The following is a 16,854-nucleotide window of genomic DNA, read 5'->3' as shown; positions in this document are numbered from 1 at the left end:
ATATGAGTGTAAAACCCAACAGTCATAAAATCACCCAAACTTAATTTTGTAAAAATATGATATGCACTTGCTGTTGTATGATGGTCTCCTCTAAAAAAAAACTTGGTAACCTTGTCGACCACTGTAAAATGCAACACAAGTGAGTTTTCTGATGGATTAAGGAGCAGAGGGATAAGCTCTTTAGAACGATCTCAGTTTTAGATTTAGTGAAGGGCAGCCAGAATTTATCCATTGATCTTCGTATTTAACTGCTAATTGGAGTTATGTGTAGATAGTCACATCAGTTTACCGAACTGTAGTTATTTAGTATTTCGTGTCATCTGCAACCTTCTTAAAATGTGGAAAGTATAGCCTTTATAATTATTTCTTTTTGACAACTTTATTCAAAGACTTATCAAAAGAAATATTTCATTCCAAAACAACAATTATGATAATAATAAAACTACAACTGGAATGGAAAAGCATTATACAAGTCGATATAAATAGAACAGAATAAACAAGTGAAATCAATCATTTATCCCCACTACATGCAACAATCCCAATTTGAAATGATACATAGTCAGAAATCAGAGGAAAATAAGAAAAAACACAAACACACTACCATGCAGTACAAGACAAACATGACAAAACAAACACAATAGCAAATTAATCACTCCAAAATCAATTAAGAAAAAAAAACTAACGATAGCCTATTAGCACTTAACTCACATAGAGCTCATTAAAAGCATTCCATTGCTCCTTATAAAATTCTTCTCTATGTAAAGCATAATACTTAATCCTTTCAAACCTCGAGAGCAACTGCACCTGCGATAACCACTCATAAATACTTGGTTTCTTTCTCATTTTCCAGAGGCGTAAAATTTGACGAGTCGCCACAAGAAACAATTTATTAGCCCAACACAGAGTCGCAAAACTTAAATGACGAGTGCCTACTGGTGATTTCAGACGGACTGTTAACGGCGTCCTTGGAAAAGATATGTTCCAGACCAAATCAACTCTATCCAAAACCTCACTCCAAAAATCCTTAACCCTTGAACAATCCCATAACATGTGGAGCATAGTGCCTTCTTCCGTAGAGCAGCTCCAGCATTTATTATCCTCTCTTAAGCCAAATCTGTGCATTCTAACCGGAGTCCAAAACAGACGCCCCAGAATCCTCTGTTGAATATATCGTAGATTCAGATCAATCTTCATCCTAACTGGAACCTTTCATAGAACCTCCCAGTCCTTCATAGAAATATCTCTACCCAGTTCATCACACCACACAAGACGTAGAGCATTCTATGAAGATCTGAACTTCTATTCTTCCGGGAACAATTTCAAATAACTAAACACTTCACGAGGAGACACTACGATAAAACTACACTGTGCCGGTCTTTGTAACAATGGATCATTAAGCATTAATAATCTCTCAGAAATCAAATCCTTCAACAATCTATATCTCCTTAATTCCCTATTATGTAGCACAAACTTCCTCTTCAGAGACTCAAATGATATCATACCCTCATCACCCCAGACATCCCTTATAAGTAATATACCCTTGTTCATCCAACTCCTCCAGCATAACATCTTATTATTTATCTGTGAGTGGAAGCGCCCCCAGGTTAGCACGATCCTCCCCGCAATGGGAGACAATAATGGACACTCCCGCAATGGGAATAAGGCCAAGACAGAGTGCGGGTGAGCGTAAGTGGGAGTTTATCAAAAGAATATGGCATGCAAAGAACTCTGCAACCTCCGAGAGCGCTCTGCCTGACAATCGCAAAGGCAGGCGTATTTCTAATACACAAAGCGTCATCAGAACCTACATACTATAGGGGGCACAAGTTAATTGGGATTGGGTGGCGTCGACTAACTATAGGTGTTGCTGCAGCGTGGTTGGTCCGGGTGGGAGGACGTCACTGGTCAGCCTCGTGGGTTGGGTTGGGCCTGGCAGGCCGGCTTGAGGTCATCCGGGCGGTGTTGGTACGCTGGGTCAGCCTGTGACAATGATGAATACCTTCCCTGACTTGGGTGCCCTAGGTCATGCACATTGCAGTTACTTAAAACCCAATATCTAACTTCTACAGTAAATCTTTCAATCAATGAAATACAACACAGGAGGAATGCACCTTGTGAGGGGTCTGGTGGTCATCTATTAGATTTACCGGTGTTCTGACGTCTGGTATTTCAGGTCGAGGGGCTGGGCTCTGGGGCTTGGGCCGGGTGGTACATGTTTTACTACTACGTTAGAGGTTACTATGAAGGGGGCTCTGTGTCTTGTCCCATTGTCGGGGGTAGTCTTTGTGCGGGGTCAGACTTCTTGGGGTGGTCTGGGGGGATTGTGGGATTTACGAGAGGGTGCTGGTAGATCAGTGGATTCAAACGTAAGTTTATTACCGTGCTGTAAATAACACAGGTGGCGGCCGGTGGCCTTGGATGCTGTGTTGGGGCCTCTGACTCTCTGAAGCGGTTCCAGCTTGGTCGGGGGAGGTGGGGGAGCACGGCACAGGCCTTAGCTTTTTTCTATTTGGCAGGCTTCGTAGGGTGGGAGGGAGAATGGCCTTGCATATATTCACAAAAGGTATTTTCCTCGTGTGTTGCCTAATTTTGAATACAAAACTTTTATATCATTTGTCTTATTTTAATCTACTGTACCACACATATATACTTCAAGTTCATTAAACATTTCGTTAATATATTCAGTCTGAGTACCTTTTCGTTACCTAACATTATATTCACTACAGTGTTTGATTATTTTATGTACATTAGACGTTACATGAGGTAGTTCTAGGTTATGGACTACAGAGATTGATACTCGCCGCTACGGGTGGCTAAGAAAACATATACGAGTTCAGGTTTCTACATAAAACTGAAAGAACACTTATACAGATAAAGGTTATACGTTTCGTCGACATCTTTCTCTGTGGTTATAGCAGCATTAGTCCAGACATGGGGTGACATCATATAAACGTTACATCTTTATGGTTAATTCACAGTTTACAGGATCTGTTTAAAAAGAGGTAGTTCATTAATACCAATACTTGAATTATTTTCTACTTTCTTCAGATAGTGATGCTACAGTTTCTTCCCCGTCGCCCCGGCCTCGCGGACCAGGTCATGCGGGGTGCAGTATTACATTGTGAACGACGAAATGTTACAGTGTTAGCATCTCGGGTTAGCTCATACCCGGCTTTCTCATGGGAACGCGCTCGCAGCGGATCTACCATGGTGCTACGGAGGCAGGGATGCTTGGAAAGCCCTCCAAAGGTGGGGGCCGCGCTACAGTGCGCTGAACTCACGCCATCTTTGCTGGGCAAGATGGCTTCTAGGCCTGTCTAAACTTTAGTGTGTGTGGATGATGGATACGTGGGGGCAATGTCATCGGCGGGCGAGCCCTCCTCCACCTGGGCCCGGGTGGCATGAGGGGACACTCAGCGAGCCATGGTCCTCACCTGGGGAGAATAATGCAGGAGAGGGGGGCCTTCAAGGCCTGTCCTCCCCTACATTTCCCCCCTTTCGTTACTAAAGTAACAAATTCTTTAGGTCTTCTAACCTTCTGCACTCTTGTTCCTCTATTACCGCGTCATCCCATGCAGGTGTTCCCTTGATGGGCATCCATGCCCTGCACACCCCCCTTAAGCTCTCACCTCTTCTCGCATATTTGTCTGGTGTGCACGTTAAATATATACAGTCACCACTTTCCTCCAAATCCACCCAGACCTCTGTGTACCATTCTAATTCCACGTCTCGGGGTTCCTGGATAGTGGTATGCCATAGTTTGTCTACTATATACTTGTCACGGTACATAGGCACTAACCGGTACTGGGGGGTGTTGTCTGTTCCTGTCTGCACATGTACTTCTTGTGTTGCCCTGATTGTACCACCAGAGTTGCCCATTGTCACCATCATCATTGCGCCGTTAGGGACCGCATTTGCACAACATCGGAGGCCCACCTGGCACAGGCAGAACGCCACGAGGAGGAACACCACAGCTGGTACCAGAAATTTCATCGTCATTCCAAGCCATGAGGGAACCCAGGAGAAAATATTGTCGAACCACGTGCTGGCTTCTGCTCCACCTTCCATCTTCATCTTCTCTCCCAGATTGTGTACTGCTTCGATCACGTGGGATAGGGAACCATTTTCCGCGTCTTCAGAAGGTACGAAAGTGCAGCAGGCACTTCCTATTTTTCGGCAAACACCTCCGTCCATCGCTGTCAGTAGGTCCAGAACATACCTGTTCTGCATGGTCATCAGGCGTAGAGCTCGCAGTTCTACTTTTATTATGTTGAACCCTTCTTCAGTGTCATTGGCTAACTGAATCAGTTCCCACCGTGTTATCTGGAGCCATTTTGCATTTGCCCTTGCTTGGACGCTTGAAATCAGCGAGGCAAAGAATGTTTCTACAGAGCTGAACAGTCGGTACCTGTCTGGGATCTGTGCCAATAAATCGGACGAAGCTTGAGATATGTAATTTGATGTCCGTCTGTTCCGTGATAGCTCTTCTCCCTTCCCTCCGGAGGGCAGGACATAGAGGTGTGATTTTGCAGTGGGAGGAACCGCACCCTGGTGCATGTTCCCTGGTGTCCTTTTATTTTCGTCAACGTGGCTTTCTGGAATCACCATTAGGGCCGAGTGCAGAGTGGCCATCGAGCAGCTGCCGCTCCATGCCTGGGGAAGGTGCAAGTAGGCCTGGGTCCCACATACCCAGTATGTGTCCATTAATGCGGCTGTTCCTTTTCTCATGTCTGGGATGGTGAGAGTTTTGTTGCAGTTTTTATTCGTCCCTATTGCCACTTTTCCTTCTCCCTTAAAACATAGTTCGTTCTTGATCTCACTTTGTAGCTTGAAGGGTTTCTCCATTGCCGTTACCCATGTTAGTTTGGAAATGTGTTCCTTCCATACTGATGTGCACGTTTCTTCTATCCATCGCAGCCTGGCTGGTTGGACACCTCTCAGTGCTTCCGCTTTACACAGTACTTCTTCATCTTTCCATTTGTTTTCAGAAAATAGTGTCCCTTGTATCGCAAAAAATGGTTCTTTGAGACATACCACTCCAGCTGCTTTTGGGTAGCACGTTTTTTCAGTCTGTATAATCTTGAAAGTGACGTCGTGTGCCTGGAAGGTGTTTTTTATTCGGCATAGCGTGAGATGAAGGAGACACTGGGCATCTACAATGGGCAATTCTCTGGGCAACAACACTTTAGGTGTGCCTGATGCATGGGGAATGAGCGAGCAGACATAACAGCTCTCATTTGTCGTTTGTTTGGCTGTGGCACTCATATCAGCATACCATTTATTTGCTTGGTGGGGGTGCCGAGGGTCTTCCATTTTGTCTAAGCCTAACCCATAGTACTCATCATACCCCCTCCTACTTGTCTCTCTTCTCCGCCTACTATCCTTGCTTCTCCTACGTCTGCTGCTTTTGATAGATGAAAAAATGGGCCCCCCTTCCTCCTTCCCACCCCCCTTGTCAAATTTCTGATATGTTTCCTTATGTTCTTTCATAGTTATAATATTCCCATCTTCCTCAATAAACAACAAGTCACTTTCTTCTAATGGGGTGGGGAGGGTATTGGGGCTGCTATATATTTCAGGTATGGACATTGTGTTGTTTTCCATTTCTGTTTGTATACCTCTTGAATCTGACAGGGCGACAGTGGGTGGTTCAGTGTAGTAACCCCATACAAAGTGTGATCCATCCCATACTAAAAAATCACCTTCTTTAATATTTACACTTGTGGTTGCATTGCTCCCAGGAGCTCGGGTGATGTTACTCCCCCCTCCCCCCTCGGTCATCTCGATAGAGATGAACGCTATAAACCAATATGTCACCAGGCAAAATATTGTTAGGAAGAACACAATAACACACATTGACAATCCGCATTCGTATGAATATGTAAGTCTATCTATCAAGGTTTCTTTAATTCTAACAAATCTATTAGTTGCAGGCTGCCCATTAGATGCCATGGTAATTCCTGTTTGAGATACAAAAGTGCATTAAGTACAGGCATGTAAACATTTCCAACGTTGTTAACTTTTTTTTTTTTTTTTTTTTTTACAAAGCATAGAAGTGGGTAGGGGAAGGGTTTGTTTCCACAGACAAGGGTATTTACAATCAGTACTTTTAGACCATTGTACAATATATGAAAAAGAACCTTCTTCAAAAGAAAGAAAAGTTTCAAAACAAATGAGAGAACAAAACATTCAAAAAAAAAATTTTTTTTTTTTTTTTTTTTTTCGTACGAATGCCATGTCATCAGTTGCATTCATTGTCAATCGCTGCACATACACAAAATCACCTTCACTCATTCTGCACAACTCCACTGTCCGCTGTTGCCTGTGCCTCGTCCTGCACCTCACCTTCCACGGCGCTATAGGCTCTGCGTACGTCTGTCAAATGCACCCAGTATCTCAGGCCCTTCACCTTTACTGCCGTGGGCGTGCAAAACACTACCTCATAAGGGCCATGGAAACGTGGCGCATTCCACCTTCGCACAAAACTTCTGACATATATAAAGTCACCTGGCATCAGCTGTAATTGTTTGTCGGGCAGTGTTACTGTTTCTGTTGTATTCCCCTCCTCTCTTGTAGAGGGGGGGGCGAGTTGTTTCGCTATCATGCGCGCTGCCCGTGTCAGTTTTTTCAAGTACTCTGTGAACTCCTCTCCCAATACCGCTGCGCTTCTGTGTGCATCAGAACGTTCACGGAGAGGTGAATGTGCTGTGTGCATTCTCCTTCCCGTGACGATCTCATGCGGGGACAAATGGTGGTCTTTACTTGGCTGATTGCGCAATTCGAACAGGGCCAGAGGTAGGCAGTACATCCAGGTCTTTTTAAGGGAAAAACATAATTTTGACAATCTGCTTTTTAACAGGCCGTTCATCTTTTCCACTACGCCATTACTTTGAGGATGATAAATCGAGCATAATTTGTGCTTTATTCCCAATAACATAGTCACTTCTTTGAATAGTTCATTAACAAAATGTGTACCGTTGTCTGAGCGAATGACTTCGCAAATTCCCCAGCGCGGGAATACTTCCCTTACTAGGAACTTTGCGGCGCTCTTCGCATCAGGACGCGCACAGGGACCTGCCTCCACCCACCTCGAAAAGGGACATACAACCACAATCATGTAGCGAGTCCCATTGCATCTTTCTCCCATGTCTACATAATCGATGTGGAGCTCTCTGAATGGGCCATTTGGTTTTGGTATCGTACCTCTCAGTGTGCGCAATGTCATACCTGAGTTGTAAATTTGACATGTCGTGCATTCCAATGTCAGCCTTGTGATGTGTTCCTGGAGGCAAGGTGCAAACCAATCTTCTTGTATCTCCGCCGTTATGTGTTGTTTTGCATTATGTGCAGGGAAGTGTAGTTGTTGAAATGCTATTTCTAACAATGTAACTGGCATCACGGCTTTTCCTGAACTTTCTTGTCGCCACAATAAATCTGTCGGCGATTTGCTGCATCCCCTCTTAGTCCACAGCAATTTTTCTTCTGCACTAGCTCCCTCTTGCAGCTCTATTATTTCTTGTGTAGGCATCATGTTGTATCCTGTGGGGACCTCTTGGCTTGTTGTGTGGTGCAACATGTACTCTCCTACCTCACCTTTCTGAAAATATGAAGCTTCTTTGGCGGCGGCGTCTGCTGCCGCGTTTCCCAAAGATATAAGATCTGTGTTTGTAGTGTGGGCTTGGCATTTTACGATGGCCACTGCCTTGGGGTCTTGCAGGGCCTCAATCAGTTCTTTCAATGATTCTGCATGCTGAACCGGTGTTCCATCTGCTCGTCGAAACCCTCTCCGCCCCCACCGTGCCAGCCCTCCGTGTACTGTTGTTGTCATGTATGCTGAGTCTGTATAGATTGTTACTGCGCACCCCTTAGCTGCATGCAATGCTTCTATTAGTGCTATTAGTTCTGCTGCTTGGGCTGAATAGTGTGATGGGAGGCGGTATTGCACTAGTGTCTCGTATTCACCTTCCTCTAATCGTACCACTGCCATACCCACATGTTTCTCTCCTGTCTCCATGTCTATTGAGGCTGACCCGTCCACGAAATACACCTCTCCCTCGTTCAGGGCATTCTCAAAAACCACCTGATCCTGACCTTCGTCACCTGTGTACGTTGCACAGTTGTGGTTCTGCATGTCTTCTATGGTGCACACCTCTGTGATGAATGTGGCTGGGTTCACTGTTTTACATCTTACTATATGGATATTTGCACTGGACAATATTATTTCATATGCTGTGGCGCGTTGTGTTGTCAATGTGCTCTTTGATCGCTCTAATATTGCAAAGAGTGAGTGTTCCACAAACAGTGTCACGGGACAGCCCATTACTATCGTGGCACTTTTTTCAATAGCGAACGCGGCTGCAGCTAGTGATTGCTCGCACGCGAAGTGCCCTTGCATTACTGCGTCCAAAGTGCCACTATAGTAAGCCAGTGGCTTGTGCCCTAATGATGTCTTTTGTGTCAGTACTGCTCTCATCAGTGTTTCCTTGCAATGCGAAAATAAGAAAAATTTGCGTCCATAATCTGGATTTGCCAGTACTGGAGCGCTTGATATCAGCTCTTTCAGTGAGTTAAATGATGTGTTCATTTCTTCTGTCCATTCTATGTGTTTGTTTTCCTGCTGGGCTTCTTTGAGTGCCTGTAATAAGGGCCTTGTGTATGCTGCATAATCTAATATCCATGCTCGGCAGTAGTTGCACATACCCAGGAATTTCTGCATGTCTTTTACTGTTTTGGGCTCCCCAACTGCTCTAATCGCCTCTGCTCTGTCTGGTATGATCCGCTTGCCATCCTTCGATATCAGCTGTCCCAAGTATAGGACCTCTGTCAGGCAGTATTGTAACTTACCCTTGTCCACCTTGTATCCTTTATTGGCCAATAATGTCAGGAGTGTTATTGAATCCTTCCTACACTCTTCCTCAGTTTGTGCACAAACCAATAAATCGTCAACGTACTGAATCACCGTACTTTCTACAGACAAGTTCCCCAGATCTTCATGTAGTATACTGTTGAATATGCTTGGGCTTTCGCAATATCCTTGTGGTAATCTGCAATGTTCGAACCTCCTCCCCCCTAGTGTAAACGCTGTTAAGTACCTGCTCTCTTCTGCTAAGGGAATTGAGAAAAATGCATTTTTCAAGTCAATAACTGTGAAGTGGGATGCTGTTTTTGGAATGTTGCATAGTATTGTCGCCGGGTTCGGCACTAGAGGGAACTCCTTCTGAATCACATCATTGAGTGGGCGTAAATCTTGTATCATCCTCCAGGAACCTCCCTTCGCCTTTTTAATCGGGTAAATGCATGTGTTACATGGGGAGTTTGAAGGCACTATTATCCCTTGCGCTAGCAGTGCATCTATTGTCTCTCTGATCCCTTCTTCTGCTTCGCGTGACAATGGATATTGTTTTACCCGGGGTAGAATTGCTCCCTGTTTCAGTTTTATTACCACAGGCTGAACCCCATGTAGTAACCCCACATCGTGGGGGCCATTTGTCCATATGTTAGTTGGTACTACCCTCATGTCGTCATCAAAAAATGTATGTGGTGCTCCTACTACTGCCATTAATTCAACTTGAGTTTCTCTGGCTGTAACTACAATGTCGCACGGCATTGCTAGTTCCATCACTATTTCGCCATCTGTCTCAGTGTCGGAAAATAGCTCCTCGTCCGATAGCTCCCGCAGTGGGATATTTGCATTTGTACACAGTACTGTCCGCCACTCACATCCTTCCATGTCAATGCCAATCACACATATTCTGTTTGCTGATACGTGTACTGCGTGTAAATCCAACGATAGCACTGACCCGGGAGCAGTGTCGGGGCTCACTATGGGGCGGAAGAAGAATTCGGCTGGGATCCTCCAATCCATCCTTTTTAGTTCTGGTACTATGAGAGCCAATGTTCTCATGCCCTCAATAAACATCTCCTCGTTTCTTGGTAACCCTCTAATCTCTTGCATGATTGTGTGGCCCTGTATTACTGCCGTTATGCGGAGGGGACATATGCCAGGTGTTGAACATACTATACCACTTTCTGTGAATGATATTGTCATATTTAGTTTGCTTAAGAGATCCCTCCCCAGCAAATTAATGGGAGAGCGTTCATAGTACAGTAAGGGTGCTTTCACTGTTTTACCCCCCACTGTTACATCCAATGCTTCTGTGTAAGGAACTTCAATTACAGCCCCAGAGAACCCCTGCGTCTCTAACGTTTTATTAGATAACGGGAACCGGCCCTCTTTAATACATGATTTTTCCGCTCCCGAATCCACCATGAATATGAATTGCTTGTCTCCTATCTGCGCTCCTATCAATGGTTCCTCTGATGCATTGTGGGTCGTAGATAGTACTGGACACGCAAGTGTTCTCTGTGGGCTGTCCTATGCGGGGTGTCTCATTGCCCTCCCTTGATCAAAAATGTTCCCCGAAACTACTGACACGCCGCTATAGGGTGCGGGGGCAGGCGCTCCATTAGCTACTGTGGCGAAAGTGTTACCTGGCGTGTATTGTATATTGTCATTATTCTGTGGGTGGTTTTGTGTTCTGTACTGATGTCCGTGTAGTTGTGCGTTACTTCTTTGTCCTGCATTTTCTGGCTGTTGGTACTGTCCCATGGGGAGGCCGTATGGGCTTCCTGGGTGGGGGTGACCGTACTGCTCTGTCTCCTGAAACCCGTTGTTTTGTCTGTTTCGGCACTCCCTTGAGTAATGTCCCCATCTCCCACAATTCCAGCAGCTCCCCTGTGGACCTCTGGGACCCTGCCACCCATTTCCTCCCATTCCTCCATACCCTTGTCCTCCTCTTCGGCCCCTGTACCCACCTCTTCCCCCTCGTGGGGCCCACTCTTGCCACATTAGACCTCCGTTCTGCTCTTGTTCGTTCCACTGTCGCTGTCCTTGTCCGGCCCAATTAGCTGCTATTCTCCCTTGTATTGCTATCTGCCCCTCCTCCCCCTCGTCTCCCTCCCTCATGAGTGGGAGCCCGGCTACCGCTGCTGCAACCTTCACTAGCTTTGATTGTACCAACTTCGCTTCGTCTGCCAACCTTTTCTGTGCTACTTCCCTCTCTCTTTCTTTTATTCTTTTGCAATGGTGCACTATTATGCTTTGGATCTCTGGCCACCCCTTCGCCTCAACACCTGCTATTTTGTCGAGTGCCTTCTGCACCTCTTTAGGGAGCCCTCTCTTGATGATAAAATAAAACAGAGACGTTGACTGCTGCCAGGGCGTGCCCGTTTCCGCTCTCCACATCTCCTGCACCCGGAGAATGTAATCCATAGCATCCTCCCCGTCATTCATTGTACATTGCATTACTGACTGTAAATCTGGAGTATCTGGGAACGTCTCCCGCAGTGCGTCCCACACCCTTGCTCGCACTGTATTAAAGGAAGCCCCATCATGGCGATCACAATCTAACGTCACGCCCGGGAAACCAGCCTTAGCCCATACTCTGTCTGCTTGGTCTCCTACTGCTGATACTAGTAGGCTTTTCACATCGCCTACTGCCAACGGTATGCCGGCGGTATGTTTCTCAAATGCATATATCCACTTGCTCGCCCCTCCTGACAACGGGGGCAATAACTTTATTAAATTAGCCTTGTCCATCTGGGCCCAGGGTATATAGTTTGGTCTCCCTCCCCCTCTGTGTATCAACGGAAGTTGTAACTTCCCTTTTGGAGTTGCACCCTCTCCCACTTTAGTCGTTGCTGACTCCAATGACGCCATCTTCCCCACTCTATTTCTTAGTCGTCCCATCCATTCATCATCTATAGTCCCTAGCGAGCATGCACCGTCCACCTCCTCGCTTTCCCCTCCTACTGCCATACTCAACCTATCACTCTCATCCATCTCTCCTCTAACATCACATAGCAAGTCCTCTCTGATCCCTCTCTGCCGTGATACATCACCAATGCTCCCTTCTGCTGCTCCTACCTCGATTATTCGTGTCGGCTCTTCCTCAATTCTGAACAGTATTTCCCCCTTTTTCCATCCTTCCTCAATTTGTCTACTTTCGCTTGACGCTCTAGACGTGCGTCCTGATCGTGTAGGAGCGCATGCTGTGCGCTCACATATGCCCTTTATTCTCGAAAGTTCATCCCTGGCTACAGAAAGCCTCGATTCTAAGTCACTCGTTAGCTTTTCTATATCCACTCTCTGTGTGCTTGCCTGGGCACGCTCTCTAGTGCTTTCGTATGGTGGGGGGGCTGTTGGTCTTTGTGGTGTAACAGTTGTGGGGGGAGGCACATAAGTAGGATCACTATATCCTGCTGCGGGGGCTGGTTTGTTTAATATTGGGTACAAACTAATCACCTCTGTAGGTTGTTCTGTATTTAACTGTTCCTTTTCCTCTCTTGGGATCATGAGTGGGTTGTCTGTTGTGGACGGTAGATCGATATTTGGTGCTGGCTCTTTGGGTGGGGGTATTTCCTCAAACAGTCTCCAGAGATCTAATATCTCCTTCCTGTTTTGCCACTGTTTTCCCTTATACTTGATGCTAATGCATGTTCGTACCATATCTAGAACGCTTTTGTCAAAAGATCCTCCCTCGGGCCAGATCTGGGGCAATCCCTCCCCTTTTAATTCTGTTACCCATTGGTCGTGATATTTATTGATTCGGTCAGCGTACCCCGGTAGACTCTTACAAATATGTGACAAGGGAGTTTCTGCCCCCATATTCTAGATCACTAGCAACGACCGTGTCCAATTCCTTTACTCTTAGTTAGGTGTGGATATATGTACGTATACCTTTATGGCACAGACAAGAGCGGACGTCTCAGCGATATCCGCCAAGTTGATTGGCTACACAAATTCTTTATAACTCACCACTACTGATTGCCTTCCCATTCCCATACAATCTCATGTAATTTCACTCACAACCATTCAACTACTAGTTATGGCCAACACTCTCTGGCACCCCCCCCCTGCGGTCAGCCGTTCTTCTCCAATACTCACACGGTGCGCGCACCCCTCACAATGCTTTCCCACTCACACCTCGTTCTTTTTTTTTTTTTTTTTTCTTCTCCCTTTCCTCCCTGGCCAGCTGTCCCTGTTCTTTTGCTAGAGTTACTGTGTTCACGTCGGTACGTGCCACTACTTAATCCCCACTCCTATAAATGTGCTCCTTATTTTATAGTTCTTCTACAAGTATATTTATTGTATACCCCTTTCGCTTTCGACCCTTGCCCCGTAGAATGAAGGAAAAAAAAGGAATAGAAAGAGTAGCAGTTACTAAAAATATTCTCCGTGTCTCCCTTTGCCAGACACCAATAACTTATTTTTTTACTTCTTCATATATTCCCAGTACTAGTTTAGATAGCACTATGCGGCGCCGCCTTCCACCCCCTTTCGGAGCTAGGTTCCCGTCACTTCTACTTCTTCATTTACTTCTTACTCCTAATGGCCATATGCAAAGAAAAGATAAAGAAAGCTTTAAGACCTGTCTTTAGTAGACACCCGTGATTCCCTCCTCTACCTGTCCACGTTTTCCTGTTCACAAGTTCCCCTCCCTATCCCTTTATGATCGCTCGCACTCGGTACTCACGTGCCCGTCTTGAACCGATAGTCTCCGAAACTGGGTCCGTCCAGGCGGTGTTGCCTTTCTGCTCAACAGTCAGCCCCGGCTCCGGCGAGCGGTACTCAAAGGGGATTTTGCAACCGGGATCCCGTAGCCCTTCTAGTTTGAGTGCGCACTTCTAAGCGTACCGGTCGCCGTTGGCGGGTGGCTTCCCGGAGCCGGCTCACCGTGCGTTTCCCTTTTTGACCGGAGATTCTCGTGCCAAAAGGGGGTCGTTAAAAGGAGTTTAGGAAAAATAATTTGGAAAAATCACGCTATCGGGGTCACCACTGAGTGGAAGCGCCCCCAGGTTAGCACGATCCTCCCCGCAATGGGAGACAATAATGGACACTCCCGCAATGGGAATAAGGCCAAGACAGAGTGCGGGTGAGCGTAAGTGGGAGTTTATCAAAAGAATATGGCATGCAAAGAACTCTGCAACCTCCGAGAGCGCTCTGCCTGACAATCGCAAAGGCAGGCGTATTTCTAATACACAAAGCGTCATCAGAACCTACATACTATAGGGGGCACAAGTTAATTGGGATTGGGTGGCGTCGACTAACTATAGGTGTTGCTGCAGCGTGGTTGGTCCGGGTGGGAGGACGTCACTGGTCAGCCTCGTGGGTTGGGTTGGGCCTGGCAGGCCGGCTTGAGGTCATCCGGGCGGTGTGGTACGCTGGGGCAGCCTGTGACAATGATGAATACCTTCCCTGACTTGGGTGCCCTAGGTCATGCACATTGCAGTTACTTAAAACCCAATATCTAACTTCTACAGTAAATCTTTCAATCAATGAAATACAACACAGGAGGAATGCACCTTGTGAGGGGTCTGGTGGTCATCTATTAGATTTACCGGTGTTCTGACGTCTGGTATTTCAGGTCGAGGGGCTGGGCTCTGGGGCTTGGGCCGGGTGGTACATGTTTTACTACTACGTTAGAGGTTACTATGAAGGGGGCTCTGTGTCTTGTCCCATTGTCGGGGGTAGTCTTTGTGCGGGGTCAGACTTCTTGGGGTGGTCTGGGGGGATTGTGGGATTTACGAGAGGGTGCTGGTAGATCAGTGGATTCAAACGTAAGTTTATTACCGTGCTGTAAATAACACAGGTGGCGGCCGGTGGCCTTGGATGCTGTGTTGGGGCCTCTGACTCTCTGAAGCGGTTCCAGCTTGGTCGGGGGAGGTGGGGGAGCACGGCACAGGCCTTAGCTTTTTTCTATTTGGCAGGCTTCGTAGGGTGGGAGGGAGAATGGCCTTGCATATATTCACAAAAGGTATTTTCCTCGTGTGTTGCCTAATTTTGAATACAAAACTTTTATATCATTTGTCTTATTTTAATCTACTGTACCACACATATATACTTCAAGTTCATTAAACATTTCGTTAATATATTCAGTCTGAGTACCTTTTCGTTACCTAACATTATATTCACTACAGTGTTTGATTATTTTATGTACATTAGACGTTACATGAGGTAGTTCTAGGTTATGGACTACAGAGATTGATACTCGCCGCTACGGGTGGCTAAGAAAACATATACGAGTTCAGGTTTCTACATAAAACTGAAAGAACACTTATACAGATAAAGGTTATACGTTTCGTCGACATCTTTCTCTGTGGTTATAGCAGCATTAGTCCAGACATGGGGTGACATCATATAAACGTTACATCTTTATGGTTAATTCACAGTTTACAGGATCTGTTTAAAAAGAGGTAGTTCATTAATACCAATACTTGAATTATTTTCTACTTTCTTCAGATAGTGATGCTACAGTTTCTTCCCCGTCGCCCCGGCCTCGCGGACCAGGTCATGCGGGGTGCAGTATTACATTGTGAACGACGAAATGTTACAGTGTTAGCATCTCGGGTTAGCTCATACCCGGCTTTCTCATGGGAACGCGCTCGCAGCGGATCTACCATGGTGCTACGGCGGCAGGGATGCTTGGAAAGCCCTCCAAAGGTGGGGGCCGCGCTACAGTGCGCTGAACTCACGCCATCTTTGCTGGGCAAGATGGCTTCTAGGCCTGTCTAAACTTTAGTGTGTGTGGATGATGGATACATGGGGGCAATGTCATCGGCGGGCGAGCCCTCCTCCACCTGGGCCTGGGTGGCATGAGGGGACACTCAGCGAGCCATGGTCCTCACCTGGGGAGAATAATGCAGGAGAGGGGGGCCTTCAAGGCCTGTCCTCCCCTACATCTGCAACCCTGAATTCTGCCAAATGGAGGCTTCCCCATAGAAATAAAGTCCCTGCCCCCCACTTACAATCAATGATGTGACTGCATCTTTGGTAGCAAGTACAGTCTGCAAAGTACAGACTGATTAAGGCAACTTACCAAGAGAGTACAGAGATTCGATTCGGAAGGGTCTCATTTTAAACTCTTCTATCTGAGCTCAAACTGGAATTTCTGACTCATTCAATGAGAAATAAGATATTGATTTTTTTTAATCAAAAGACTTTTGTAGTAATTTTCAATGATAGGATAACCAAATCCCCCATCATGTACACTTCTAACCATTAAATATCTGGGTATCCTTGGTTTCTTCAAAACTCCCCATAAGAACTCCTGAAAGACCCGATCTACACGGCCCAGAACTTTTTTTCGTAAACCTTAAAGGTAACGATTGAATAATGTATAGAACCTTAGGTAAGAGCACCATTTTGATAGCATTAACCTTGGCCCAGATGGATAATGAGCGTCTACTCCACCTACCGAACATGTTCCTCATGTTTTCCAAAACATTATCTATATTGAACCCAGCCACCCCTTTCATGTCCCTAGACAAAAATACTCCTAAATATTTCACCTGACAATTTTCCCATTTACAATTCCAATCTAATAATCGTCTACACACCTGAGTGTCCCGAGCTGGAAACACAACTGTCTTCTCCCAGTTTATTTTATAACCTGAGAGTCTACCAAACTCAGTAATCATATTCGTCAAGATGCTACCCCCTTCATCAGGATTACTAAGGACAATCGCTATATCATCAGCATACGCCAAAACCTTAACTTCAATTTCACCGATTATAAAACCTGAGAGACAACCCAACTGCCGAATATACAATTAAAATGGTTCAAGAGCTAAATTAAAAAGACAAGGCGATGTTGGACATCGCTGACGTGTACCTTTAAATAATCGAAAGGAAGATAAAAGCACCCCATTCACCCAGACTCTGGCACCGATACCCGATTGTAATGCCCCAACAGCATTTATAAATAAAGGTCCAAAACCCATCTTAACCAAAGTAAAACTTAAAAAAGCCCAAGTCACTCTATGAAATGCCTTCTCGGCGTCTAGAAATATGAA

At 45.8% G+C, this 16,854-nt stretch overlaps 1 protein-coding gene across 1 annotated transcript in view; it reads left to right on the top strand.

The window, feature by feature from the left end:
* The window catches only part of ZBBX (zinc finger B-box domain containing), a 1,294,113-nt gene that overhangs the window by 1,103,573 nt on the left and 173,686 nt on the right, over positions 1 to 16,854 (top strand). The window lies entirely within an intron of this gene.

The sequence above is a fragment of the Ambystoma mexicanum genome, chromosome 10 (genome assembly GCF_040938575.1).
Source record: "Ambystoma mexicanum isolate Mex_15411 chromosome 10, UKY_AmexF1_1, whole genome shotgun sequence".
Taxonomy (NCBI): Eukaryota; Metazoa; Chordata; class Amphibia; order Caudata; family Ambystomatidae; genus Ambystoma; species Ambystoma mexicanum.
Note: the sequence above shows the minus strand (reverse complement) of the source record. Positions and strands in the feature narration are given on the sequence as shown.